The sequence below is a fragment of the Myotis yumanensis genome, unplaced genomic scaffold (assembly GCF_028538775.1).
Source record: "Myotis yumanensis isolate MYYU_CA2020_CCGP unplaced genomic scaffold, mMyoYum1.0.hap1 SCAF_4, whole genome shotgun sequence".
In the NCBI taxonomy this organism is placed as follows: Eukaryota; Metazoa; Chordata; class Mammalia; order Chiroptera; family Vespertilionidae; genus Myotis; species Myotis yumanensis.
Window position 1 is genome coordinate 7858683 of NW_027223755.1, and position 12554 is coordinate 7871236.

The 12554-nt window shown below is 47.2% G+C and overlaps 1 long non-coding RNA gene across 1 annotated transcript; it reads left to right on the forward strand.

The window, feature by feature from the left end:
• Positions 1-3383: 3383 nt before the first annotated feature.
• LOC139008013 (uncharacterized) lies at positions 3384-8550 on the forward strand. Its single transcript, XR_011471081.1, has 3 exons — positions 3384-3469; positions 7271-7402; positions 8200-8550. It is a non-coding gene; the product is annotated as an uncharacterized lncRNA (long non-coding RNA).
• The last annotated feature ends 4004 nt before the right edge of the window (positions 8551-12554 follow it).

Consider the following 12554-nt stretch of genomic DNA (forward strand, 5'->3'; position numbering starts at 1 on the left):
GATGAAAAAAATAAAATGGGGTTCATAATCATCTTTACCTCATAGGATTAATATGAGGACTAAATGGTATTACATTAAGCACTCAGCTAGGACTTATAGTCAACTAGAGGCCCAGTGCACAAATTCATGCACCAGTGGTGTCCCTCAGCCTAGCCTGTGGGATCAGGCCAAAACCGGCCCTCCAACATCCCCCGAGGGGTCCTGAATTGTGAGAGGGTGCAGGCCAGGCTGAGGGACCCCACCAGTCTATGATCGGGGCCAGGGAGGGACACGGGAAGTTGGCCAGCTGGAAAGGGACCGAGGGAGGGCTCCAGGGAGTGTCTGGCCCATCTTGCTCAGTCCCAATCAGCCAGACCCCAGCAGCAAGCTAACCAACAGGTTGACCGTCTGCCCCCTGGTGGTCATAGTGAGCGGTTGAGCGGCCTCAGCATATCATTAGCATATTATGCTTTGATTGGTTGAACGGCCAACGGGACATATTAGGCTTTTATTATATAGGGTGAGCAATAAATATTTGTCACTGTTATGACTATTACGATATGACCCTGGGTAAGTTATTTAAACTCTCAGGGACTCAGTTTCTTTACCTGTAAAATTGAATAGTTATATGTGTCTGATAAAGATGAGAAGAATAGGTGTAGAAATGTACATAAAGGACATGATGCATAGTGGATTCTTGATGAAGGGGGAGCTATTTGACTATGTCCGCTAATTAGTCTTCACGAGGGAGAGCCCTCACTGGCTCAGGGCCGCCTGTGGCCAACTTCATGTCTTTCATGCGCTGCCCAAGTTGAACCACGCTCCCCACAGAATTGACATCGTTCCAGAGTGGATTCTGTCCCAGGTATCACTAGGCAACCCCTCCCTGCCTGGACAGGGCCTACGCAATTGCTCTGCACCGCATCGCTTCCAGGGTCCCAGGGGTGGCCTGGCCCACGAGGCCGCTGTGTTTGAGTTTCGTAGGTCAACAAACAAACATTTGAGATGAAATAAGCATGTTAGTCACGGCAGGTTCAGGTTGCTGTGATTAGCGTCTGTCCGGTCCGCTGTAGGGCAGCTGGCCTGTGCTTCCGACAGCCCGCGCAGCGAGAAAACACTGCCCGCCCCCCACCCCCCCCCAGCCCGAGGGCGCTGAGCGCACTTGATGCTGATGCATCAGGACAGGTGCTGGCAAAGGCCTCTTCCTGTGGTGGCGGCGGCGGAGAGCATGGGACTTGCAATTTTTCAGGCTAAAGAGAGTTTACCGAGCCAGCGACTAGGCTTGTAGGCTTGGCACTGGGAACATAAATACGGGCTGAGGACACAGTCTGTGATTGCAAGGGAAGTGTCGTGGGCGCTGGGCCAGGGAGGGAAACACACGGGCCAGGAAGCAAACAAAGCTCACATTTTCCTCACTGGCTCCTGGGCGGAAGGCACCTCCGGTGTAGGCGGTCCTTGGGGTCTCACTGGGGAGGTGTGGCTCATCCAGGAGTGACTACCAGCTTACCTGTGAGTGTCCTGGTCCCCCTCCCTCACCCCGGTTCTTCTCCCTGCACAGGTCTAGCTCTTCTCCCTGCTCAGAAACTCTGAGCTACCTGGGCCCCAGCTGGGCCTCCCTTCCTCTCTCTTTCTTGGAAATTTAGCAGGGCTTAGGCGGAATTACAGTTTCCGCGTATCATTACCCCCCAATCTGCCAAATCAGTGCTGCATTTAATTATAATGATAATGACAATAATGATGATGATAGCCATACATTGCTTAGGTAAAGGTCTTTGATTTTTCACAGAAAATCATATTTTTATTTAATTTTTCCCCAGAAGCTGCTACATATGCATATTCATCTTCTCCACCGGGTATTTGTTGAGTATCAACATGTTTACCAGCCTCAGAGGTGCAAAGAAGCATAATATATGGTGCCCACCTACCCACCCTACACCCTCCAACCACATGAACTTTGTCAGTCGTCCTGCGACCTGTTGGCTCCATGACCTTTGGCATGTTATTTAACCTCTGTTTTCATGTCTTATGTAGGAACACTATTAGTACTCCTTTCCTCGGGTCTTGATTTGCACGAATCCCACATACAATCCTAGTCAATGTCAGCACTCAATTAGCTACCCAGAATGTGCCAGGGACTGTATTATAAGCATGATCTCCTATACCTCACCACGGTTCTGCAAAGTAAGTATTACTGCTCCCACTTTACCCGTGAAGAAACTGAGGTCTAGAGACAGTCTTTTAAAAAAATATTTATCAATTGATTGGGGTGACATTGGTCAACATGAACACACAGGTGTCAGGTGTGGGTTTCTATGTGACAAGATCTGTCTATTGCACCGTGTGCCCACCACCCAGAGTCAGATCTTCTCCTGTCACCTTACATTAGGACCCTCTTCTCCCTAGGTTCAGTCTTAAAGTCACAGAGCTCTTATGTGGAAACGCTGGTATTCAAACCCAGATCTTGTCCAATCACTGCACTGGAGCTTATTTGATGTGAAACCCAAAGGCGTGGTACAAACGGTGAGAACAAGAGGGACCCAGACAAAGGAGCCCAAGAGCTGAGGGCCTGGTTATTCTGACCGCATTCCTGGCGTCACCCCATTTTTAATTTTATGCATTTCTACATTTAATAAGAAAACGCTTAAATACACCGTTCCGGAAGGAGTTGTGTGCATATCACTGTTTGCACGGAGTTAGACATTTTGCTCTCAGTCAATGCTAGAGTGAGTTATTTGTATTCAAAGTTTTGCTTAAATGAAAGGGGGCATTTGTTTAAAGCGGAGCATTTGGGTGACTTTGTGACTCAATTTGGCACCAGTGCCCTCTGGTGGTAACATTGGAAATCATTTACTTTTTGCAGAGTGTACGAATTAAAGAGGAAAAAGCAGCTTGACTTCACCCTGGCATTGTTAGTGCTTTTTAATAAAATATCTTATAAAGGTCCAAAACTGTAAGAACGAGGTGACGCAAACATTGGCTGTGTTTGCAGTTTTGAGCGGAAAATATTTTGAAATCAATTTCACGTTATGTGAATTAATGTCAAGGGAAGCAACTACTGCCTGAAGATTTTTACTCGCTGCCTTTTACAGCGAGTTCTCTTAGAGAATGTTGCATTGGCATAAATCTGATATGGATTTATATATATTTTCCCCATGAAATGCACTTAAAAGCCGCAGGAGGAAAAGGCCCCCATGCTGGAGTTCCCCGGGGATGGTGTGGAGTCGTCATTCCAAAGCCCTTGGTGGGAGGTGGGAGAGCCACCTTCCCCGGATGCTCAGGGACCCGAGGGCGGAGCAGAAAGTCAGTTGTGAGTTCCTGCGGAGAAAACGCTGCTCTGTGAAGGAGGTCATGTGAGCAGGTGCTGCGGACAGCCACTGTGTCAGGTGCTTCACTTCCTGTTTCATGGCCGAGCCAATCCTCCGGTCTGACTCTAGCCTCATTTTCTATCCGAAAGGGACTCGGAGAGCCCAAGTGACTTGACACACAGCTGGTAAGTGGCGGGCCTGGGACTCGGCCTCACGCCTCTGGCCTCTCGGCTGATGGCTTTGCCATCTTCCCGTGGAGGACTTCCAGTGCTGGGTCGGGTTCACATGCAGCTCAAACCCCAAACTGCACCTGTGAACTTGGCCGTGCGTCCCAGCCCCTTGGGGGAGAGGAGCAGCGGGCCCATGTGTTTGTGTAAATAGCCTTGGCATTGTCACCTCTACAGAACCATAGGAACAGAGAGCTCTGCCCCTGCCGATGAGCTCAGAGGAAAAACACCTGACCGGTGCTGATAACGGGGAGATTCGCACAAAGCCACACCTGCCCAGCTGGCGGAGCGCCTTTAAACACAGCAGCCGCCTCTATGGCACAGCTTAGCATGCCCAGAGGGGACCGGGGCCTCAAGGAACCAGAGCCAATGCAAACCTGCCCCTCACCCAGGTCCCCCTTGGCCCTGACTTTGCTGCTCCTGTGCGTCTCAGGGGCTAACCCTGTCCCTGAGATCGGATACATGTGGGCGCTTTCAGATTAATGACGTCAACTCCCAGTGGCAATTCTGCCTCCTTTTCTTGGAAAAAGTACTTTGCAGAAATACTTACAACCCTAATCTCCCTCCTGATACAATGTTGGCAGGAGGTGGTTTGGACGGCGAGGTGGCCGTGGCTGTTTTGCAAATTCACTTCAGAAGAATTTATCCTATGTGGGGAGCAGGTAGCTCAGAAATATAAGCTCTTGCCCAGCTGGTGTGGTTTAGTGGTTGAGCATCAACCCGTGAACCAGGAGTTCACGGGAGATTCCCAGTCAGGACACATGCTCGGGTTTTGGGCTCGATCCCCGGTGTGGGGTGTGCAGGAGGCAGCTGATCAATGATTCTCTCTCAACATTGATGTTTCTCTCCCTTGCTTTCTGAAATCAATAAGAAGGAGAAGAAGAAAAAGAAGAAGAGGAAGAAGAACCCTGATCTCTTAACTGCAACTCTTTCTCTCTATGTATAAGCTCTTGTGCCATCTCTCCTCAATGCAGTGTGGAGACCCAGAATGTGGGTGGCGAGGTCATGTCCCCCAGAGTATCTGATGCTGCTAAGGCTCTAGTGTAAACGTAGGAGTTGCTGGGGAACCACCCCTCGGGGGCAGCCCCCCACTCTGATTGCACTTCCTCCGGGCCGCAGAGGTGGGGACGTGGAGCATATCGGACAGCCTGGCATCCAGGTAGCACAAGGAACGAGAGCGCTGGGGAACCCCCGGGTGACGCCATGCCACCTGCCTGGCTGAAGAGGGGGGCTCTGAGGCTGCAGGAACCCCACGGGCCGGGCGGCGCACGTTCTCATTTGCCAGGTCATCTCCCATTTAGCTCTCCACTAAGCGGGCTCACATGTACTTACCAAGGACACTGCTTAGACTACAAAGGGGGGTCTGTTGTCTTGAGCGTTTTATTTTCTTGGTTTTGTGTATTTTAAGTCTCCAGAATCCATTAGGCAGCCCAGCCCCTTGGCGGTTCTGATTCTTCCCAGACATGCCTTGGTCCCCCCACTCCCTACTCAGTTCCTTTTACCTCTTTTTCTTTTAAAATTCCCCCTCCCTTCCTCTGAACTGCCACGTCACCTGTGTTGTTCTTTTTGCGCTCTCATTATGCTGTGTCCTTGACCTTCTCCCTCTCCTCTCCCTTTCATTGTTTCCATGTGGGCTCCCCGGCTACATTTCAGGAGGTCAGACGTTGTCCTCCAAGCACCATGGGCACCACTGTCTATTCAGCAGCAAGGGCTGCTCCTCCTGGCCTGGCAGATGACACTGCCCGGAGTCTCCCCGCAGAGGCCAAGCCGTCTGACCCAGATAACGCCACCAGTTAAAACAATCCTGGCTTGGGGCCCACAGGACTCACCAGTCACTATGCTGTATTGGAAAGTAAAACATTCGAGTATAATCAGCTCAAATCTCCCCTTCTAGCTTCTCTGAGCATAACATGTGTCCCCGGGAGCAAACGAGGGGAGAAAACTACTTCTCCCAGCTTTCTGCACTTCTAGGCCCTTGGCTCAAATTAAATACTCCATTAGAGCAGAGAAGGACTCATGGCCACCATGCCTATCACCGTAAGCGGCTTTCAAATTTGTTTTGGAAGCCAGTAGAGAATTCCAGAATAGCATCTACCATCTCAAGAGTGTAGTTTCAGGGTACAGATTGGATAGGCCAATGGATGCTGGGCCAAGGAGCTTGGCCTGCATTCCATAACAATAGTAATAACAGCTATTTCTTACTGTAAGCTTATTAAATACCAGACCCCATTCTATATCAGTTCATTTAATCCTCATAGTGATCCTGTGAAATATGTACTATATCACCCCCATTTCAGGAGGAGGACACTGAGGCACAGAGAGGCTAAGTAGCTTGCCCGAAGTTACAGAGCAAAGTGGCAGAATCAGTGTTGGAGCCCAGGCAGACTGGCTCCAGAATCCGTGCTCTTAATACTTCCCTACACCACAATCGGGGGTAACAGGAGCTCCAGACGGTGGGTGAGTGAGCACAACTTAAAGACAATGATGCTCAGGCAGAGGCAGTTGGAAGCAGAGAGAGAGAGGGAGTGATTGATGGATGAATGAAGGAGTCCAGTAAGAGTCTCTTGTAAGAAATCCTGGCATGCAAGTATAAAAGTCTGAATTAGGCTAGACACAGTAAATATGGAAAGCTATAGACAGGAGGGACGATGTGGAGAACTTATTGGAACTAATTTGGAACTCAGAGGTAGAAGCATGGCCTGGAATGTTCACCTTTGAGAGAATGGTGGGGCCATGGCCAGAAGTAGAGGAGGCAGGAGGGCCTCTGATTTGTGTGTGGCCTTGACATTGGGTTGATCAGGGTTCCAAGGTGCAGAGATCAAACCTCCTCCCACCTCCCATTATCTACCCGCCAAAGGAGGGATGCTGCTGAAGGTTAGTTATACCAGGAGGAACCTGCAAGCTAAAGGTGAGGCTCTTCCTGGGAGAAGTGAAGAGATTATAAATAGAACCACCCTGCATGCCCTGTGTGCCTCAGAATGATGGAAAGTCAGGTTCCAGGCACCACCTGAGTATGCCCCAGCCCCTTCAAAGTCCTGGTGGGTGGGACCAGGGAAAAAAAGCATGGCGGAGGGTGGGGGATAGCTCAGGGGAAGCACGTACTCCCATTTTCACACATCCCCATATTTTCTCATGGTGGGAAGATGTGAGAGTCAAGGACATGTGAGGTCAGGGAGAAATGAGCCAAGTAATAGTCTATCTAGCCTGCCCTTATTCTAGGCTGGATACTAAGGGGATAGGAATTTGGGGCCCAAACTCCAAGCTGCGCTGAAGACTATTTATTCGCCCTCGAACTATGTCCTCCTTTTAATCCAGAGCAGAAGTCATCAATGGGGTGGGATTTAAGGATTCAGAATCTGCCTTAATCAGCCATGATATTGATCTGTCTTTCGTGTAATCAGATTTAAATTCCTCTTTATAGTTCTTTAGTGTTCTAAACTACTTCTGTCTTCTCATTTCAATAAGATACTCAGTGGTGATAAATGTCCTTAAAATATTTGGTGCAGAGAGCTAAAAGAAACTATAAAAATAAAGACATTCTCCCCCATTTTCCAAAGTATTGTGGTGTCTGATAAAATGATGATATCTGAAGCCCCAATTTTAAAAAGCTCTCATTGACAATAAACAAAGAAAAACCAAGGGCATGTGAATGTTAATAATTTGGAAATGTAGGTGGAGGTATCCTTATTTTTGAATAACACATGTTCGCACTTCATCATTTTAAATAACAAAGTAATTTTTTTTCTTTTGTAATTTCAGCAGCAGATATCCTAGGGTAAGAGACCAAGATCTGGATCTGTGTGAAGAGGATTTTTTTTATTTCACCAGTGAATTCAAATAGTGTTTTCCCAGCGTGAAAACAGATGGCAGAGACTTTATTTGTGGTCAAAGGTATTATGTTGAGAGTGAACCTTTCTTCAACAGGCAGATTTGAATAAATTTGGGAAGTGATTTCAGATATAATGTGTTTCCTAGAACCTGATTCATGGCAGGTGCTTTTGTTAACAAAATTTATACACTCAAACCAGTGAACCAGAGGAGCTAATTTTCCTTCTGGCAAATCACAATTGTTTTAAATGTATATTTTATTTTTATTTTTCTGCCATTGACTACATACCTGGATATCAGGATTGTCTTGGAAAACTCAGTCTGTGAGTCAGAGTTTGCATGTATCTCATATCTCAGATGAAGAATGTTTTCTGATCTGATTTTCAAGGCCTCAGTGTGTTAAAGAAATTATTTGGGGGAGATAACAAAATCCTGGTTTGCTGTTAACTTTGTCTATAAATTATAATTTTGATATCTCCAGTGGTGCCAAGTTTCAATGGAATATTGTCCCAAGAGGCTGTTTTAAACCATAAGTTACTATGCAAATGGAAGAGGATAGCGTTAGTATTACAATACACAGCTTTGTTACCAAGCCAAATTTCTTTTACATTCCCAATGGAAATTAGGCAATTAGGTGAATCGTCCCTGACTGCAGAGTATTTGTTGGATAACTATGGTTTTGGAAACAACACAGGATACCTGCAAGAAAATTATGAGGCCATACACAGATGTGGGAAAAGAACTGAAAGGCATACGTGTTTGCAGTGACTTCACTGTCCTTGTCTACTCTTGGGTCGAGTTCATTTTCTCATCAGTGAACTTCTTAGATTGTGATTCCTTGATGTTTCTTCTCTTCTCAGTTTCTTTTCACCGCCACCAGTTCACGGACTCAAATGTACAGAATGAAGGAGGATTAGTGGCACGGAGCCAGCATGGGCCGAGAGCTCTGAACTGGACAAGGAAGAGGTGGTGTCCCCCCCCCCCGTCCCCCCAAATCTGCTTGGCCTCTTAGGACCACGTAGGACTCCACAGACAGAGGATTTCAGACTTTATTGTGATGAGAATTTCTTGGTCAACAATTACCTTGTATAAAACAAACAAGCAGCCCGCCGGTGGACTCAGTGGTTGAGTGTCAACCTATGAATCAGAAGGTCACCGTTTGATTTCCGATCAGGGCACATGCTCAGGCTGTGGGCTTGATCACCCATGGAGGGTGTGCAGGAGGCAGCCAGTCAATGATTCTCTCTCATCATTGATGTTTCTATCTCTCTCTCTCCCTCTCTCTTCCTCTCTGAAATCAATAAAAATCTATTTAAAAACCACACAAACAAAGAAATTCTGAAACATTAAGACTGAGAAGGAGCCCATGAGTCAATATTCTTTTTTAAAAAATATATATTTTATTGATTTTTTACAGAGAGGAAGGGAGAGAGATAGAGAGTTAGAAACATCGATGAGAGAGAAACATCGATCAGCTGCCTCCTGCACATCTTCTACTGGGGATGTGCCTGCAACCCAGGTACATGCCCTTGACCAGAATCGAACCTGGGACCTTTCAGTCCGCAGGCCGACGCTCCGTCCACTGAGCCAAACCGGTTTTGGCAATATTCTTAATCATTTCAGGGAATTCTGATGCAGCTGGCTGAGGACCACAGTTTGAGAGACATTGCATAGAACCCTACCTTCAATATGTGGTACTCCTTTTAGGTGGCACCTCAGCTCAAGTCATCTCATTGGCATAGGTCTTGCTCATGTTCCTCTTACATACACATGGCTGCCTGTGGCCTGGGCATTCATCTTTGCTTCAGTGACCCTCAGCTCTAGTGTCTTCATGGAGGAAGAACTACCCACGACGACTTTCCTTTGCAGGGAGCTGTGGGCTTGGCCAGTACCTAATGCTTCATTGTGTATTAGGACAGGAAGGAAATGTAATTATTCAATATACCACCCAGATGCCATGTTCACAATAATGAAAGCAAATATATATTGTCCAGACTTTTTTTTTTTAATCCTCACCCCAAGGATATTTTTCCATTGATTTTTAGAGAGAGTGGAAGAGAGAGGTAAAGACAGAGAGAAATTTCGATATGCATTGGTTGCCTCCTGCACGAGCCCCAACCAGGGCCGGGGCCAGGAAGGAGTCTGCAACTGAGGTAGTATCCTTGACCAGAATCAAACCAGGGACCCTTTGGCCCGCAGGCCGATGCTCTATCCAATCCACTGAGCCAAGCTGGCTATGGCCAGACATTTTTTTCCCAAAAGCATTTGATTAGCATTCATACATTTAACCCTCAAAAACAACTTTTTTTGGGTAGTAGATGCTATTATCTTCATTTTACAGATTAACAAATTGAGGCATAGAACTTGCCCAACTATTTGTACATGGTGGAGCCACAATTCAAACCTACACAATTTAGCTCTGAAGCCACTGTTCTTTATGATTGCGTTGGACCCAAAACAGAGGATCATTGTGTGTGTGTGTGTGTGTGTGTGTGTGTGTGTGTGTGTGGTTGGGGACGTTACAGGGAGAAGAATGCAGGGCAAAACCTAGTTCAGAAAAGCAGACTGTGCAGAAGCCTCCATGGGTGGGTATTGGGAGAGGGAGTTGGAAGACAGTGACAGACAGATGTCACAAACCAACAAGACGCAGCTGTCTTGCCTGGGTGGCCAGAGAGGATTCCAGCAAGAGCATACTCACTTCTTCCCTGACCTCTTAAAAAGGAGTAGAAATGGCACCTAATGATTCCCTTTAAAATAAGGCCATAGTAAACACCTTCCTTTGGAGCCTGAAACCTCCTTCCTAACCAATACCCCCAGGGGCCTAGCACCATTTGACAGACAAGCCTTGAGAATGTAGGATTAGTCAGGAAATTTAGCCTGGAGTGTGTGTAAGGAGAGAAGGTGGAGGGTGGTTATGTGTGCCTTGTCAAGAGCAAGAAGTTTGCAGTGGGAAAGTGAGAAGGGAAGACGCTCCACCCCCGAAGCTCTGAGGGCCCAAGTCCAAAGCAGCTACTCAGCTGTAATCCAGTCTCCACTAAAGCCTGAGGCAATTATTCCAGAAATTCAGGAGGAGGGGGAGCTATTGAATTACTGGAACAATGATCTCCATTTCCTTTTTTTCCTTCTCTTTGTTTGCAGAGACAGATCTGGGTGGGGGCTGCCTCCTAAATCCTTAGCTTTTTGAGAAAAGCACAGTCATCATTGAAATATCATTTTGGGGGCACATATGGGTCTTGTCAAGGTTTTCTTGATGCTTCTGAAACGGAATCGTTCCCCTTTAATTAGCTACTTTTCTCTTTCAATCAGTGGCTTAGGAAGTAACAGGGAAGACCTGACTTGAAAAGAAAATGGCCATTTAGGACATAAGACACTGGGGGGTAGGGGAGGCCAGGGGATTGTCAAGGGCGGGGGAAAAAAAAGGACACATATGTAATACCCTTTGTAATCCTTTAAGCAATAAAAAAAAAAAAAGAAAAAAAAAGAAAATGGCCATTTAGATTTACTCCCAAGTCACAATCAATTTAGTTTAGGTCAGGAGTGCTTTCTCCCAGTGCTGACTCAAGGCAGGGGGTGGACAGGATGATCATTGCTTCCCCCAGTTCTGAGCAGGCTGGTGGTCTGTGCAAAGTGTGGGTCCTGGCTAATCCTTGGCACCCCAAAGCAACAGGTCTTGGTGCTGAGCGCAGAATTTGAAAGAGGGGTGTATTTCTCTGGGACAGTTGTTCCTCTGACAACACCCACAAAGATGTTCTCTGTTTCAGGCAAAGCGATTACTCCGGAGACTTTAGGGAGTCTCAAGACAACTGGATGAAAGATGAGAAGGGGGATAGCTTGGCGAAGGTAGGCTGTTCCCCGCACTGGGACTCCTTTCTAAGGCACATGACTGACTTCGAGGCAAGAGGCCATGAAAGTGTGTCTGCCCTTAAGAGAGTCAATGCTCTGTTTTCTGAAGCGAATGGAGAAAAGGGGTGTTTTGGTTCCCTATATCAGTTTCCAGAAATGAGTCTATTGTACAAAGTACTTCAGGCTACAATGCTACCAAATAGAATTTACTGTTACTCAGATGATTCAGAAGACCCTCTGGGATCAAGTCATTTTCCGCTGCAGCTGTGTGGAGGGGCCACTTCCCAGCCATGTCTAGTAATGAGTCAGAAAAATCAGAAGAAATGCCCCTCTCTGTTATATTGTTCTAATCTGAGCCAATCCTTCACTCGATTGGAATGTATAGTTTACCTGTGACTGACAAGGGATTGTCCAGGTATGTGGGGCGTGTAAAGGAGTGTAAGCAGTGAACCTTGGTTGTAAACAAGGGGACATCTTCATGGGTTCTTTGTCAGAGCTTAAGACGAGAACTCAGTATTGGGGGTTTGTGATGGGTTTGGTAGGTCTGCTCCCCATGTCCACCCACCTTCCTTCTAACATACCTCCCTGCACGGTGATGCCTGGAGAGCCAGACACCACCTTTCCCAGACTCCCCTGCCCTCGGGGCTCTGGATGGGATTGCAGTTCAGCCATGATGTTGCGCTGGTGCAAGGTCCAGACGGCAGAAATGAGGCAGAGGCCATGCTTTCGCTGCTGCTTTCTCTTTTAAAAGTTCGGTGGTGGCGGAATTTTCATTTTCTGTGGCAGCATTAACAGCAGTCTGCGGGTTTCAAGAGGCAGGTCACAGGAGCCCATCCTGCAGGTGAGGATGAAAGCACGTCTGCTCTCCTGTGGAGCCACCTTCCTGTCCACGAGGGCCACCACACGGTGGCTTCCTGCCTTTGGTGCTCATCTCTTGTTTAAGAGGCGGCCGTTTCCTAGTCTTGGGAGTGGCTTTAGGAGCCAACAACCTCAGTCTGTTTCCCTGGCCCTCTCAGTGATTCAGTGAGCTTTTTAATACCTGTAGTAAATCCTTTCATGCTTCAACTTGCTAGAATGGCTTCTGTTCCCTGCATTTGAACCCTGTCCATGACGGTGATTGGTACCAGCAGGATTACAAAGAACAGACTAAAGACATCAGAAACTGGATTTGTTTTTTCTGACTTGATTGGGTTTGAAAGGAGCAATGACTCTGTTAGCTTCAGCATAGGGAACACTGGCAGTGTGTGACATGGAGTGGTAAATAGTTCCTTAAAATACTGGTCCCTGGGAATACAACGACTGTGGGTGGAGTTGGGTGGCTGTTTTCACCTACATTAGACAACTTAGAGAAAGAAAAATATATGCTCAAGAT